The sequence below is a fragment of the Eschrichtius robustus genome, chromosome 3 (assembly GCF_028021215.1).
Source record: "Eschrichtius robustus isolate mEscRob2 chromosome 3, mEscRob2.pri, whole genome shotgun sequence".
Taxonomy (NCBI): domain Eukaryota; kingdom Metazoa; phylum Chordata; class Mammalia; order Artiodactyla; family Eschrichtiidae; genus Eschrichtius; species Eschrichtius robustus.
In genome coordinates, this window is record NC_090826.1 from 144,667,606 (window position 1) to 144,686,044 (window position 18,439).

An 18,439-nucleotide genomic window follows, 5' to 3' on the forward strand; every position below is an offset into this window, starting at 1 on the left:
TTTTCCCAATTTGAGTGCACACACACACACGGTACTTACTGAAAGTAAGCTAATGGTAAGCCAAACTTGAATTGTCTATATAGACTAAATGATAGTTTCAGATAGCTGAAAACAAGTGCATTAACAATGTGGTCTAATCACTACCATCAAATGAAGATCAGAAACTATTCCTAAGTATCTCTTTCAGTAGAATCATAATTGGCTTCTAAATGTCTCTAGAGTCTTAATGTAATGAGCAACTGACTGTTGGCAGTTTTACACAGTTTAGCTGAAAGGTTCGGTTGCTGCCTTAGCAGAATATTTCATTTCAAATCCTTGATGTGGGAGACTGATTGCATTGGAATCGGGTTTGGCTCCTTGGTTGTGGTACTAGCAACAACTTTATAACATGCCTCAAGTAACACTGTCAGATGTTTTTTTTAACATGGTTATCTAAGAGAGTGACCACTGAGTTTTGGAGGCTAGCTCTTGGAATGTTATTAATGGCAAAAAAGTGAAACTGCCATGAGACTTAATAAAATGGTTGACATCTGATTCTGGTTTTCTCGCTGGTAGTCGAGATATATTCTGCAATCCGACTGTATGGCTGTGTGTCTTTTGTTAGTTGATCTGCTGAAACCTCTGGGGGAACATTACTTTTGTAAGTGATTCACTGCATTTCTACGTGGTCAACTACCTAGATCATTTGAGTCAATACAAGTAGTAACTTGAGTTACTAGAGTTTTGGAAGTATTTTTACCAAACTGATTGTTTCAGATAGGATAAATGCTCATGGATTTCTGAAATGTGACCTTGGTTCTTTCCCTGGAGTCCCTTAGAATGGGATTGTAAAATAAAATCAGAGCCTTCCTTGTTTCCCCAGATTAACTTTTAATCCTTTAGTATTGTTTAGTCAATTTGAGCAGTGATTCTCAAACTTTCATGAATAAAGAATTATCCAAGGAACTTTTGAAAAAGCAGAAATTCTAACCCCACACCGAGATTCTTATTTCACAGGCCTGGTATAGGGCCTGGGGATCTGCATTTATAACAGACCTCTCAGGTGGTTTCAGGGACAACATTTTCCAAAACAGCATTTGAATCTATTCCAAAGTATGAATCCTATGATATAGAAATGCATACTTGTAAAGGAAACCCTAAACTCTCTTCTTTCTGGTAAAATAGACTCATTATTATCTAATGATTTAAGTTCTGAGGTAAGATGTTATATAATGTACAAAATATAAATACAAAAAACACATGTCATTACATGATTACTGGCTAGCCTGTATAATCTCTAGTGGTGTAAATCTGTTTAGAGGCATTATTTTATGGCCTGTCTAGTTTGTCTTGAGTTTGAGGGAACAATTTTGATGAAAAATTTGTTTTAAAAATCTAACAAAATATGTTCTAGAATTGATGGCACTGTTTAATAAAAAATAAGAGACTCTAGTTAACTGTAGCCATCTGATTATCTTATGGTTGAATACATTATTGAAAAGCAGTGGATATTTGATGAAATAAACTGCTGTACCTAGGATTATAATTCATGCGAATATGTTTGCCAACTATTGACATTGAATCATAAATTGTAAATTAATTTCATTTTTATGCAGTTAAATGTTTTAAAAAGCAAAAATAAAAAATAGTTCAAGAAAGCTTAAAAGATGTAATAGTTACTTGGATTGAATACACACTTTAGGAATATTTTTCTTGCTTACAGGGGAATCAGTAGCTTAATTTATAACCTCATTTATGTTACTCTGCCTCCACAGATTTGTTTGGAAACTGTTTCTATCTGGAATACTTTTTTTAAAAAATTAATTTATTTTATTTATTTATTTTTGTCTGCATTGGGTCTTCGTTGCTGTGTGCCGGCTTTCTCTAGTTGCGGCGAGCGGGGGCTACTCTTCGTTGCAGTGCACGGGCTTCTCACTGCGGTGGCTTCTCTTGTTGTGGAGCATGGGCTCTAGGCGCGAGGGCTTCAGTAGCTATGGCACACGGGCTCAGTAGTTGTGGCTCACAGGCTCTAGAGCGCAGGCTCAGTAGTCCTGGCTCATGGGCTTAGTTGTTCTGGGGCATGTGGGATCTTCCTGGACCAGGAATCGAACTTGTGTCGCCTGCATTGGCAGGCAGATTCTTAACCACTGTGCCACCAGGGAATTCCTGGAATACGTTTAAAAGTTAAACATCCAGGGCTTCCCTGGTGGAGCAGTGGTTGAGAATCTGCCTGCCAATGCAGGGGACACGGGTTCGAGCCCTGGTCTGGGAAGATCCCACATGCCACGGAGCGACTAGGCCCGTGCACCACAACTACTGAGCCTGCGCGTCTGGAGCCTGTGCTCCGCACCAAGAGAGGCCACGATAGTGAGAGACCCGCGCACCGCGATGAAGAATGGCCCCCACTTGCCGCAACCAGAGAAAGCCCTCGCACAGAAACGAAGACCCAACACAGCCATAAATAAAATAAATAAATAAAAATTAAAAAATAAACAGGAGCTGTTATTTTAAAAAAAAAAAAAGTTAAACATCCAGATTTTACAAATTTTGGTAGGAGTTAGCAAGGATTTTCTGGTTAAAAATAGTATATGTCTAGCTACTGCAACCTCTTCTCATTAACAGTAAAATATCTGTAAAGACCTCAAAAAGACAAAACTGAAGAATACTAAAAGCCAGTTGCAATATACAGTGGCAAAAATTTGGGGAGGAATTTTTTAGGTTATATATAAAGATTCTTATTTGTATAAATAAGTATATAGTCTTCACTTATATTTTAAGTTCAATGGAATGAAAATTTCAATCAGTGGTCCATCTTTTCTTATGTTCACATGAAAGCAGGGAGGATGTATCTCTGTTCCTTCATTTCATAGCTTGCTTCAGAAAGAAAATGTTACTCTTTAGGGAGCCAGCATGCTATCTCCTTAAACCTATCAATAGCTATAACCATCTAGTTAGGAAAACAGTAGGACAAGAAGTGGACAGGCAACCTGGCACCATGTAAAAAATTGGAACCTGAGATATGTTTCTCACCAAGTGAAAATATTTGGAAGCAAGAGAAACATTGATGGGTATGTCAGAAGGGATTTTAGAGACAAATGGTAGCAGAGGGGAGCGGCCCATCTCAGCCAGAAGGGCATCATGGGTGAGAATCAGGCAAGGAGCTATGCAATCAGACTCTTAGCTACAGAGCTGCAAAGAGGGTTCAACTAGAACAAAAGTAGACAGAGAATGAAGTTAGGTCCATTCAAACACTTTGTTGACTGACACTGAGTCTGGAGAGATGCCACATCATTTGAGGGTTAATAAACAGAAGATTGTCAAAACAGATGCAGCAGAACAGGAAAAAATAAAGCATAGGACCTAAAAAAATACTGGGGAACAAAACAAGGTGGGGGGAAAGACTTAGAAGAAATTGATGCTCTGAAAGTAGTAGTTTATTCTAAAGACTGGAAAAAAAAATGTTTAGTGTCACCATTGTCTTTCAGAAAGACCTATCCTCCTTTAAGTGAGAGTATATATTTATAAAGGAAGAACTGGCTAAGGTGAAAGAACAATAGCAAGTGTGATGGAAGAAATAAAAAGGATTTGATGTTAAAAATGCAATATTATAATGCAGTCTGAATCAGAGATACTGAAGAACAGAATTTGTACTACATAAAATAAAATCAGGGATGTGCTGCATAAACTTGAGAAGTTCTTTCAGAATATTGAGGCAAAGGACTAAGAGTCGAATAATATGATTTTTTAAGTAGAAATGAAAACAAAGAATGGAACTTTAAGGTTTATAGGTATATAACATATATAGGTACACAGCAAAGACAACTGAAACTAAAAAAATAGTCAAAGATATAATTGAAGAAAAGTGCACTAGGGAGGAAAAAAAAATTGTCCTGAGTGAGCAAATCAAGCAAGGTCAATGAAGGGAGAACTTCATCTAGACACATCCTGGCTGAAATTTCAAATTACTAGTATGAGGGGAAAAAACTCCACAGCATACAGACTAAACCAATACATTGTAAACAGAGGGATAAAATCAGACTGGTGTCAAACTTCTCAGATATGCTAAAGGCTGGAAAGTAATTAAAGTGGATACCTGTCATATTTTGGCTCTTAGGGTCTGAACAAGTTCTGTAATTTGGAGAGGAATTCTTTACTATCTTGGAAAACAAACTTATGGTTACCGGGGGGAAGGGGGGGCAATAAATTGGGAGATTGGGTTTGACATATACACACTACTAAATATAAAATAGATGACTAATAAAGACCTACTGTACAGCACAGGGAACTCTACTCAATACTCTGTGGTGACCTATATGGGAAAAGAATCTAAAAAAGAGTGGCTATATGTACCTGTGTAACTGATTCACTTTGCTGTACAGCAGAAAGTAACACAACATTGTAAATCAACTCTACTTCAATAAAAAAAAAAAGAAGGTGGAAAACAGATGAGATCAGATAATTACCTTTCCCTAAACCCTTGCAGGTCACATTACCTAGAGTCAGCCACTCAGATGTTCCCCGTGGGATTTTAGTTCTTACTAAGACCATGGACATTTAAAAGACTTCAATTTTGGCAGCATCATGGAATTTTGAGTCCAGCAGCAGCAGAAACAAATGTCCCAGTGGCCTTTTTCCATCACTCTAATTTCCCTCAGTGACTAATAGGCTCATTATCAATTTATCAGAAGAGCCTTGAAAGGAAATGCTGATCGCAGAAACTATGGCTGTTCAATCAGTCTCACTAATGAGCATGAGAGAATGTGAATGGGTTGATACGCTTATTTCATTATGAGAATTCCTCACTGTGGAGATCATGGTATAACTAGACACAGGAAACTTTTCAGAAAACTCTGCTTACCTCAAGCAGGGTTTACCGCAAGACTCAGAAGTACAGCTATGCAAACAAAATAACAATCAAATAAAAGCCACACACAGTTCTGCTAGGAGGAAAAAAAAACTAGATTGATATATACAAAAATGTGATTGTTGGTGGCAATGGACCTATAAGTGACTTTTGACTTATGCTTTTCTGTACTTGAAAAAAAGTATTCAATAGAAATGAATTATCTTAAACCTTTGTGTAAATAGGATTTTAAAAGTTTTGAAAATGCTGACGTTAATTTTATTGGGGAGATCAAATTATATGTGGGTAATATGTGTTCCTTCTTTGCTAAATATTCTATAAATTTGCTTTATCACTTTTATATTTAAAATAATTAAGATATAATTAAGAAAGTAAATAGATAATTTATAAATAAGGAATAATTAAGAAAAATTAGGAAATAATGCCTCTCAAAAAGTGTCAAGTGAGAAATTTTGACAGTACAAAAAATCATATTTGAAAGCTTAAAGGTCTGGAATTTTATAGGATTATATCACAGAGTAATCTGTTTTAAATCATTTCTGAACCCAAGTGAGGTAAGAGAAAAAGGAGAAATGCAGAATATTAATTGATAATTAAATTAGGTTTTCTTATAACTAATAGTCCAGTAAGAGAATCACGAAAATCCCCTTAACTTTCCCCTTTGCAAGATTTTCACAGGAATAAATTTTCACTTATAGAAGTCTGTATCTATGTTTGAATAATAAAAATTGAATTTAATTAGCTCATCTATTTTCCTAGACATTTTAATACATTGAAGTCTTGCTAGTTAAGCTTTTTATTTTTGGAGGTTGACCTGAGACATATGTATGTCTGTTTCAAATACTAGTGCCATCTTTGTGGATTTCATTTAGATGAGATGAAATCATATACTTAAAACTTCTAAATCATTACTTGTTGTCAAAAGTTAATTTTATTCACTGCTTTGGTTCTTTGATGTCTCAGTGTGAATCAGCACAAATGAATAAGATTCTCTGTTAAAATACTGGGTTTTGTTGTCTATGGAATACTAGGGATCTAATAAGGAGTGAGTTGGAGGCTTTTAGATTTGAAGGAAAATATTCTAGTGAAATTTTACATCAAGTGTATCTTGCAGTGATATCCACAGAATGTGTAGTTTTCCTACAGAAATGTTTGCTTCCTACTTCTTTCTAGGCTGACTGTAAACTTTATGAAGAGAAAAGTTTAATATTCACTTACTTTATCTGACTAATGTACTCTGCTGACTCCATGGTCAGGGGCAATCTTCTGTTATAATACGATTCAATTCCATGCAGTAAAATGTATAAATAAATATTATGCATTTCATTTTTTTGTCTTTCATGCAAGGCATCTATGTGGTATATAGATCTTAGACCACTTTATTTGTAGATAGAAAGAATCCTATTTCTCTATATCTTGGAAGACAGAAACATTATTAAAATGTCTTTAAATAGAAGTTATAAGGAAGGTTAAAGGATTAGTTATTTAATAGGATTAAAGAGCTTAATAAGTTGAAAATCTAAAAAAAAAAAAAAGAATTATTTACATTGTAAAAAGAAAAAAAGGGATGCGATGGCCTAATAAATACTTCAAGTATATGAGAAATTGTTATAAAGAAGATTGACACCAAGGACATTTTAATTTCCAGCAAAAATGGACCATTAGAAAATGTGTATTAAGCCAAGCCTGATGGATTTAAGTGAGCTAGAAAGATATCCAGATGTTGGAGAGGTTAAATGATGGGCTGTGATAACTTTCACAGTTCAGGGACTGCTGGGAAGAGAGAGAACAGATGAGGAATCAGCAAGCACTTCAATCCACTAAGTTATCCAAATGAAGCACTTCAATCCAGTAAGTTATCCTAATGAAGTACTTCAATCCACTAAGTTATCCAAATGAAGCACTTCAATCCACTAAGTTATCCAAATGAAGCACTTCAATCCACTGTTACCCATTTAAAAACTTTTGAGAATTCGTGACATGCATTATGCCATCTAACCCTCACAAATTGTGTGTATTTGTATCTGCGGGGTTAGTGGCTTGCCCTAGGTTACAAAGCCAGCAAGTGGCAAAGCCCAGATCTGAACTAGGTCTTTCCATCATTCTGCATAGTGTACAGAAATGCCTACACATGCTATTAGCAGGTCTAAGGTACAGGTGCGTAGAATAAAGTATAAAAAGAGAAAATAAATAAAGGGTCCTTGAGTATGAATAGGAAAGTGAGAGTACTGAAATAATTTTTTTTTTAAATAGGAAAGATACAAAGTGTCTGCAAGTTCCTGTCACATGGGTAAAGAATAGCTGGAAATCTAAATCTAAATATATAAAAAAAAAAAAGTTTGGTGAATCCGTTGACCTAAGTTCTGATAGAGCATCTGGTAACAGCCTAGAGGAAAGAGAGGACTGGGAATATGAACACAGAGACCATGTAAGATGACTAGACTGTAAGCTACATTAGAGCAGGACCCAGTTTTCTGCAGTTTGGGGTCTTTAGTGCCTGACATAATATTTAGCACATAGTTTTGTGTGCATGCATGTCTGTGGAAAGACTGAATGAAAAGCAGAGTGCTTAGCTAGGCAAAGGAACTATTGCCAAGTCTGAAAAATCCTATGTCAGAACACGTACTAAAAATTGATTTGATTCAGATTCCCTTGAAACGTTAATTAATGTTTCTTTGAGTTATTGTTTTATAAATTAATGACCCGTCTAAAAAGCAAATTCTGTTTCTAAAGATTAGATATTTGTAATACAGGAAAAACATAATGACTTACTATTTTTATACATGAGGAAGGAGCTTTGATATTTGACTATTATGAATAAAAATTGAAGTAGAGCTAATACCCAAAATAGGAGTACTTATTGCTGCATCTGCGGAAGGGTAGGATATGTTAGGAGCATTTGATTATTGAGACTGCAAAGCTGATAGATAGCTGTTATATTGATGAGATCTTCATTTATGCTATTTCCCACGGCACTATCTAAATCATACTATGTCAGGTATACTTTTTTTCCATAATAATGAAACCAATACTGAAATGTATGAAGTGCCTTGACTTAAAACACATTTTTACAAAAGGTCAGAGGTGGTATCTTGTTTGTCCATTTGTTTATACATGTATTCGTTCACTCATGTATTCACCAAAAATTTAAATGTCAGGCATTCTGCTCCTTGCTGAGGATATGAATGAGAAGAAAACAACATCCTTCCCCTCAGTAAGTCCACAGTAAAAAAAAGGACATAACTAAATTTTAAAAATAAATATCTATTACCCAATGGGATAGGAACTTCACCAGGGTACTATAGGAGCCTTGAATACTGTCTCAGTAATGAGTGGAGATTGAGAAGGACTTCACACAGGAGATGGTGTCTGAGGTATCCACTGGAATATGAGTCAGCATTTGCCAGATAGAAGTCAGGAAAGTCTTTCTAGATGGAGAACTCTACACATGCAAAGCCATGGAAAAATGAGGGCACAGAAATGTGAGCTTGCTGAGAGTAGAGGGTCTGACTGAATTGGAAGCTTTGTCCTCACGAAGGTGTGATTTGCTTTTTCCTGTGCTGTCTTCAGTAATCTTTTCAAAATACACCTAGAAGGATCATATAGGTTTGTGGTTTTGTGATGTTGGTTCAGCAAAAGACAAGGTAATTGGGGAATAAAAAGTGTTTGTAGTGACGCTCTGTGGAGTTTAGGCTGGATGAAGAAAGAAGAGAGGGTTAAAGGCATGGTCTGATAGATTGGAATAAAAAAGAAGGTTCAAAGGAGTTGAGGCCATGATGAACTTGGAGAAGGGAAGTATGGGAGTCAGGAAGTGACAGCTGGAAGGATGGGAGGTTGTGACTCAAACTGGACTCCCAAGACTAAATATTCTTCCAATCCCATTGTGGGTTGCTTCCCTGATAAGATAACTAAGGTAGCAGATGAATTTGTCTAGCAAGATAAATTAATTACCAGATCTTAAAATCTTTCCTTTAAGAAGTGCTAGGTAGATCCACTTTCATATGCTTTTGATTCTATTCCTGTTGCATGATAATTTGTAAAAATAATCCCTTTTTTGTAAAATGTGCGGCCACATTTTTAAAAAGACTTTTTTTTTTTTTTTCAGAGCAGTTTTAGATTCACAGCAAAATTAAAACAAAGGTACAGGGATTTCCCATATGCTCCCTGCCCCAACACATGCATAATCTCTCCCATTATCAACATCTCCCACCAGAGTGGTACATTTGTTACAAGTGATGAACCTGCATTGACACATCATAATCGCCCAAAGTCCATAGTTTACATTAGAATTCATTTTTGGTGTTGTACAGTCTATGGGTTTGGACAAGTGTATAATAACATGTATCTGTCATCATAGTAACCATACAGAGTATTTTCACTGCCTTAAATATCCTCTCTTCTCTGCCTGTTCATCTGTTTTTCCCACCTTCCCAACCGCTGGAAGCCACTTACTACTATCTCCATAGTTTTGCCTTTCCCAAAATGTCATATCCTTGGAATCATTCAGTAATTAGCCATTTCAGATTGGCTCCTTTCACTAAAATTCCTCCATGTCTTTTCATGGCTTGATAGCTCATTTCTTTTTAGCACTGAATAACATTCTGTTGTCTGAATGAACGTGATCAGCTTTTTATAGTCAAAAGATATTCTTGCTATAATTGATTCTGAATCAGGAGATGCAAGTAGATATATGTAAAGCTTTAATAGTATCCTTCTAATATGCCAAGAAGTAATAATGGTAATTTGCCACTTTTATCCAAGTCAAATGAGAATGTAAGTCTAAGCTTTGGCCTTCCTCTTTAGTTTGGAAATTCTCTGATTTTGGAAAATTGTTATAAAGAGGATCCACTAAAGAAAAGGCAATGTAATAGGCAATGTTAGTCATCATTTAGTTGAAGATTTTCTTTTTTAAAACTTTTTATTGGAGTTAGTTGATTTACAAGATTTTCTAACTAAGAAAAAACTAAACTTTAAAAATTCTTTCCTCTGATCAACCATATTTATTGTCTTAATCTGTTTTAGCTAATCATCCAAAGAAGCTCCTGAATTCATGACTTCTTGTTGTTATTGTTAAGGAAAGAAAACATAGCATTAAATAGAAACAATGTTAATGTATAAATAATTTTACATTAGGAATTACTTAAAATGGGTATAAAGGCAGCAAACATTTGGTATATTTACATATTCTTATATCTTATATTGGAAAAATAAAAGTTGTAAATTTTGAAGAAAAGAAATCTTGATGCATATTTGCCATTAAGATTTTGTCATTAAAATAGAATGTAGCCTAAATTTATCATTGTTTGCCTCTGAAATTATTGCCTTTCTCTCATTAACTGAATTTCATAACCACACTGGAATTTGGGTGTGGAATTTTTTTGCAAATCTAGCATGCAACTGTCAATATTTAGTCTTTGCCTGTGTGTTTTATTGCCACTGTACCCACTTACTGGTAAGTCAAAGAATTAGTGACCTTCTCTCTGAGATTTAATAGACTTGCTCTCTAGTCCAGCGCTGTCCAGTAAAACTTTATATAATGATGGAAATGTTGTGTATCTGGCTATCCCACATAATAGCTACTAGCTGTATGTGGCAATTTAGCACTTGAAATATGGCTAATGCACCTAAGGAGCTTGTTTTGAAATTTGACTTAGTTTTGGAAATTTTAAATTTGAATTTAAATAGGCATGTAGCTATTGGAGACAGCTCCAGTTTTTCTGGAGAAAAAAGAAAGGCAGAAATAGCAAGAACCGAAGTCTTAGGAAACTTATTGCTACTGCCCTGTAGACTAACCACTATCGTAATTCATTTGAATTATTGCCATTCAGGAATAATTCTACCATTTTGGGAAAGTTGTAGCCAGGTCTTCATATTTCTATTGATGAGATTTCATTTGGAAATGTTGCATTTGATTCCATATCTTTGGAATTTCAGTGGCCCTTGCCTCTTTTCCCAGGCCATTGATACCTGTTTTCATTGTTTTTGATCATTTGGCTGATTGGTTAGTTTTAAGTTTTCATCCTTTGCTGTTTGGAAAGACTCCCTGGCCACTTATGCAAACTGTCTAGTAGTCCTGGAAAAACTTAAAAATATTAAAATATATTCCATTGCCATTTCTACTGATTGAAGATTTAGGAAAAATTAAGTGAGCAAGCACATCTATCCATTATAAATCATTCTTAGTGAAATTTTGTTACTCTCATTGTACAAGCTTCACACTTAAAAGTTAGTTACCATCAGAACTAGCTAGAGTTATCTTCCTAATCAGAAACTGAAGTAATGCATTTTAGAACAATGTCAATACGTTTTAAATAAGCTGATTGAGGTAAATCAGTAGGTACACATCTGTTAAAACAGGACACAGCAACTACTAATTACAATTCTCAGCAGGCTCAGTGATAGTCATTATGTAACCTTTTGAAGTTAGCTTTTTCTATAGTAAATACAGATATTTAGAAGGGTCAGAGATGCTGTAAAATATATTTTCAGGCTGTAGGATTCAATGGAACCTAGGTTCAGTAATTAAATACTAATTATTTTCCAATTTCTCATGTAGCATGGCTTGATGTTAGGCCATGCAACATTTTAAGGGAATATATTATCCACAATGAAAAATATTTTGGGGAACAGTTGTAAAACAGTTCTAATATGTTTTCAGAAATATAAGTCAATTAGGTGGTTGGGCTGAATGTAGGTTTAAACAGTCTCTAAAATGAGGATCTTTACTTAGCTTTTATGGAGAGAACTCAAGTAAGAAAAGAAACTTAATACTAAAAACTCGTTAATGGAGTATCTTTCTTCTCATCAGAGTCTTAATTCCTCATGACATAAAGTTTATCATTAGGAACATTTAGAAGCCTGGGAATCTTACATCACAGAGATCAATTGATAGCCTTGAAATACTTTTTTTCCAGAATGTAATTTAATGCCTATTTAAACAACAGCAATTGATAATCAGTTGTTCCGCTAGGTTCCTTTTGGGCGCAAATCCTTTTGGAATTGGGAAATAAAAGGTTCTAAAAGTTTGTAACCCTATTTCTTTTGAACGCAAGAAGTTTTTGAGATAAAAATCCTTTCATGGTTGATTCTGTTAATCTAATTTGCTTTTTGGGGTAACAAAAGCTCTAGACCAGGAAGTAGGGTACTTGAGATCTATTTTCAGGAATCATGCCTTATTTCTCTCTCTCTCTTCTCTCTCTGTCTCTCTCTGTCTCTCTCTGTCTCTCTCTCTCTCTCTCTCTCTCTCTCTCTGTTCTTTTTCCCAGGCCACACAAACACAGTGCATCAGTTTTTAAAGTTGAATTTCCCACATCCTTTTTATTTATGGACACCTATATGGAACATATTTTCTATGTGACATTGATGCTGGAATCAGCGGATGATTGGCTATGCTGATAGGGATCAGAGTGAATGATCTAATGGGAAATTTAGAGTTCAAATGGAATTATCCCAGTTGTAATGATATTTTTCGGCTGAGGCGCCTCTCACTTTCCCTATGCATGGGTTAGTTCAGTTCTTCACTGCCTCTCACATCACTCCCTTTCTTGTTATCTCCATTGGCACCACCCTCATCCCCCTTGTGATTCACATGCCTAAACTAAATCCATAAAAATCCTCTTTTTAGGGACTTCCTTTCTTCTGATTTTGTTGCCCCACTCTACTCTGTAGTACCATCAGGTGAAATTTCCCTAAATATTGCTTTGTATCCATCTAGTCAAACCCTTTTTGTGGTTTCCTAATTACCCCAGAATAAAATTTACACCCCTCAGTCCTCCACGAGCTGACTCTTTCGTAATACTTTCAACATTTGATCTTCACCCTTTATCCACATAAAACCATGTATGGATAAGCAAAAAGAAATAAAAATGTTTCCTTTCAATACAAGAAAACTGTTTACCTTAAAATAATTAGATATTCATATATTTTTCCATCATTCATGTTTCCTTAATATGGATAACTGAATACTTGAACTTGCTGTTAAGGCTTCACCTCTAATTATTGATTAAAAGTAGAGAAACTGGTAGATAATTCTTTTGTCCATAAAATATTACTGATGCTGCCAAATTTTATATGTCAGAGTAGTATCAGGCAAATAATTTTTGGTGTCCGTATATGAGGTTTGAATTTTCTTTGTATTAAATTTCTCAAAAAGATGGATAGGTACTACACTTATCCTGTTTTCAAGTCTTCAGAATTGAGTTTTTGATGGCCACTGAATGTTTTCTGTCAAGCTCCATGTTCATTGTACCTTCAGTGAATTTGTTTCCTAGTGCTTCAACTCTAGCCCCTGCCCTGTTATTTTCCATCCCTCCATAATTTACCCCAACTCCACTTCTCATGCTTGAGTCACAGGGGCGTTCTGATTGCCTCCAAAGTACTTCATTCTCATTCTAGTTCTGTGACTTAGCTCATAGAGTTGTTGGACTTTAATGTTCCCTACCTATATCCTACCTATAATGCTAAGCCCCTCTCATAAACCACCTCCTTTCTGAAAATTGTTGGTTTCTTTTTTCTGGTATCCTGTAGAAGTTTTATTTACTTTTTGCCACACAAGCCTGCACTTAGTCATGATCAATTTCATGTGTCTAGTTGTTTTTCCCCAATCATATTATACGCACTGTGTGATACTTATTGCCCTTTTTTAAAAAAAAATCATAATGCCTTGCACAGAGAGAAAAACACAGTTGTACCCAATGGATGTGTGCTCCTTAATTGCTGAATGGACCTCAAAGTAACAATAGCAGACTATAAGGAGAATTGGGGTCACCAACCTTGTCTTTCATGTTTCCATGTTAACTTCAATGGCTTATTTGAATCACGTCAACAATTTTAGATTTCATTATATAAGTACTTTCTTTTCCTGTTATAGCACATGCCAGCATATGACTGCTTACATTTAAAACCATATTTTACAACAAAATCTGATAATTACCTGGTGAAAAAATTTATACAGATATTATTTTTGAAGTAGTGTTTAAACTAGTTCACCCTAATTTAGGAATTCTGTCAGGTGAGTTTTGCAAAATTTTGTGAAATCGGCTAAAACAATTTATCACTTTTAAGGTGGCACAGTGGCCGCTAAATTTCCAAATGCTTGTATTGGTCAGGCTTAGGAGTAAAAATCAGAATAAGTGTAGTGGTATTTATGTACATGATGTGACCTTAAAGTTTTGTTTAAAACAGACTATCTTCCGTTGATTCCATTGACTGCTCCTTTATGAGGATGATTTTTGAAGCTGAAGATGAACACAGGTGTCCCGGTTAAATTTGAGCATATTCAGTGTAGAGCTGACATTTCTTCCATAATCACATGCTGCCACATGGAACGCAAAGGGCCAGACAAAGCCTCCTTTCCTCCTTCTATGTCTGTATGAACATGAGAAGTATTAATTTGTCTTCTATGGTGTCAGGAAAGGGTAGATGTCTGTCACTAATTAGTCTAGGTCACTAGAGAGAATTTTGCAACAAAAAAGGAAATAGTTTTCAAACTGATTGATGAAGTAAGTCCCTAATGACCAGAATTACTTCACTAAGAATGAAATTGATATTATCATAACCATATGTTCATTACATCATCATAACTCTTTTTTAACATGTGCCAGGTGACATAGGTATTGGTGTGGTTTTTTTCCATCAGTAAAACTAAATTTATCTGTTTTTATTGAAATTTCTAATACATTTTGAGTGTCTAGAAACATCTCGAATTTCAGAAGAATCGAATAATATATAATAAGTATTATTTATTACTAGGATGTGTAACCTAAATACTATATGCAAGTGTGAGAATTGTGATCAAGTTTCATGTGTAAATGTCTAGATAATACATTTGTACACATATATTGTAAATACTGTATACTTATTTTATCATTCTTTGTCATACTTTACCATATAATGGAATATAATGGCAAAAATTACATAGTGCCTACTATGTGCCAGGAATTTTTTAAGTGTTTTATGTATATTAGTTTAGCTAATCCACAATGACCCTATGAGTTAGATACCATTATTATTATTTTTTTTACACAAAGGTAAAAACACTCATCTTGATTTTTTTTTAATTTAATTTAATTTTTTTTTATACAGCAGGTTCTTAATAGTTATCTATTTTATATACATATTAGTGTATAGATACCATTATTATCTCCATTGAAATATAAACCAGATACAATGGATTATTTAACCATTTTGAGCCTTAGTTTTTTTTATCTGTAAAATGGCAGTAATACTTCATAGGGTTATTGAGAAAAATAAATGATGGGTCTAGAGTTAGATTCTTGGCACATAGATACTCAGGAACTTCTGCCCACCTTTCTGTTTCAATGAACTGACTACTGGAAAGAGATTTAGTTCCTAATTGTACATAATATGTCTTTGTATACAATATTCTGTGAGACCTTTGAGGTCATAAAGTGTCAGAAATACAGTAGGTACTCAATAAATGTTTGTTTTGTGAAAGAATGAAAACCCGAAGAAGTTTGCCCAAGTACTGTAAATATACCAGTGCTGAAAAATATTTTAAATTATTGCTTAAGTAATTCAAATCATTACCATTGTCTGATTAATTTGTTGATGGTAATTAAATCACCTTGAAGAAAAAGGCGTTAGGTCTTGTCTTTGAGAGTTTCCTACCAGAGGCATAGCAGCAACAAATCAGACCCAAATGACCTGACTAACAGGAAATATGCCTCTTGCGTATGAAGGTGATGTTGGAGATTTTTAAGAGTTAGGTGAGATTTTATCTTCCTTGGTCTTTGTAGTCAGAGCAATGGCTGTTTTCATGCTCTCTTATAATGCATTTTGCAACCTTAGCATTAATGCTATGTAAAGACACCTAAGTCTTAAAGTAGTATTTTTTATTCTTAGTATCCTAATTTATGTTTAACATTTTAAAATCATTGGTGACGAATTATAAAAACTCACATATTTTTCTTTCGTTATGGTTCACATGTAAAGAATGAATTAATGCCTTAATACTTAATAGAGTGCCATGTTCCCATTGCTTTGGCTAATGAACAGCAAGTTGTTATTCACGATGGTGGTGCAGATGGTTAGTGTTGGTGGTGGTGATGATTGTGATGCTGAAATGAGACTGAAAACCAACTGAGAATGGATTACTTTTCCTTAAAGCCTGAAATTGGACTCTGGACTTTGATGGAGTTGAACTGTGGTTCTTCAATACCTTGTTCTTGCTCCATTACAACTACTTTTTAAAAACAAGTTGAGCTTTTTTCTAGGGATTAAAAGAAATCTAACAGTTGAAATAATTATAGTGAGGTCTATTATATCCTTATTTAACCTAATCAAGTAAAGTCTGAATCATTCTGATCACCTTTATTCAACTGTTATTTGGTTGAAATCCCATTATGCTTCCCTGTGTTTGTTCATGTCCCTTCTAATTTTCTTATCATCAGGAGAAATATTCTTTCCAGAGCAGTGGTAAATTTCTCACCTTCTGTGGGATGATGTCATCCCGTCTGTATGTTGCACACAGACTTATTTCATGACCCTGAGCAGCACCCTATACCCAGGCGTTATTTGAGAAATGACCTCCTAGCTCTCCACATCCTGGCTTGGGTAACTGACATTTATTTTCACTTTAATATCTGAACTACAGAGCCTACCAGTGGGATTCTCGCTGGGAGATTTGCCAAACCAATTCTGGCAGACGCTGTTGGAAGGCATCATGTTTAGACAGAAATCCCAAGAGCTGCCGAATCTTTGCAGCAATCCTATGTCAAAATGAGGTAGACATGAAAAACCTTTTGTTTTAGGAAGGTGGGAATAAATGTAGGTATTCAAAAAATTCCAAAGAGAAACAACTGTTCATTTTTTTCCACCTCTTCCCCTGAAGGTTGTCTGCAGCATCCCCACATCATGTGTAGTACTCCAGCATTTCAGAATTGATGGCCTCCAGATGCAATCACAATTTGAACTTACTGGCCATGGCCAATCTGCCGTTGACCGCACACATTTCTCTAGCCCTATGTTCACCAAGAAGAAACCATGGAATAATGAGGCTATCAACCAAGTCCACCGGCTGGAAAAACCCTTTAAACATTAACTTCAAAGGCAAACATTATTTGAAAAACACAATGTAAACAGGAGAAGAAAGAAGGGCGATTATAAGCTGCTAGCAATTAGGCACTAATTAGGTTTGTTCCGTTCTTTAGCTGCCCACTTCAGCAGCACCATTTGTATCTCTTTCAAATGTTTGGGGATTCCTCTTAGTGAAACCAAACCACAGTTTGCAGACTAACTTATAATAAAGGTACATCATAAATATATCCAGATCTAACTGACTAACTGAATTCTCAATTTCATTTATAGTAAAAACCCAGTTGAATGGAAAGCTGACACCATGTCTGTTTGGCTCATCAGTGTATCCCTGTAAGTTAGCACAGAGCCAGGAACATAATAATTGTGCAAAAAGCACATTATTGAATTAATTTGTTTTTGTTAATACTCATGACATCTATTTCAAAAATTGTGGAAATGAATTTATTTCTAGCTGATTGAGTGGGGGATATTTATACTAAGTAAATTATTTAAACTACCAGTTATAAAATAAATAAGTCACAGGTATATAATGTACAGCACAGGGAATATAGCCAATATTATAACAATTTTGTATGGTGCCTAATCTATATAAATAACTGATCACTATGTTATACACCTGAAGTTATTATAATATTATGAGTAAATTATACTTCAATAAAATAAAAAAATAAACAGGCTTTAAAGAGAAAGAAAATGATTAAATATTTCTTTGATGGTACCTTCTTTGATGATTAATTCTTACTCTGTAGTAGTATAGGTGTAAAACATATAATTGATTAGACCAGATATATCAACATCCCAGCTACCCCAGAGAATTCTTGTATCCTTTTTGATGATAAATTTCTGATTTAATATTTCATTTTCAAAAGTCTTTTTTCTGCCATAGAAGTGGAATGCAATAGGCACTTTGATATTTTCTAAGTTGAGGTCCTATGAATCCATGGGCATGAGGCAAATGATAGTATAGCAGGATTTCCAGAGGCCGGCAGGCATAAAAATTCTCAGAGCCAAGTTACGTTTTAGGAATGACCTGTATTCCATCAATGGCTTTAAGTGTCTTTCATTTACAAGTCACTGCATAACATGAAAGAGATGTTATGTACCGTGGAATATATTGGAATATGGAATAATAAGAAAGACATGATCTCGACCTCAACAAACTTATCATCAAACAAATAAAAAGGGAAAGAGCAACTCAAACAAAACAGGCAGCAGTCAGGACAAGATTGGCTCCAAACCTATGTTCACTAGATAGAAAGAGGCAAAAGGCCCAGTATAGAGACTTTGCCTGAAAACAGGTTTATATTGAAGTTCCAGATGAGCAGATGGAAACCAGTAGTCAGCTAGTGGGAGCAAAGTAGCCAGTGGCCCCATAGTAACCAGTGGAGATGCAGAAACACAACATTGGGATCAGATTCATTCTACTCTCAAAAGCAATTTACCTCCTGTGCTTTCATTACTTTTGGTTTCTCTCTGGCACGGATTGGACCAGATCCCTGATAGGGGTTATCCAAAGAGCTCCTCTCCAGCCAGAGCCCA

At 35.1% G+C, this 18,439-nt stretch overlaps 1 protein-coding gene across 6 annotated transcripts in view; it reads left to right on the top strand.

Moving 5' to 3' along the window:
• HMCN1 (hemicentin 1) overlaps positions 1-18,439 on the top strand; it is a 529,724-nt gene that overhangs the window by 221,479 nt on the left and 289,806 nt on the right. The gene's annotated exons all lie outside the window — the stretch shown is intronic.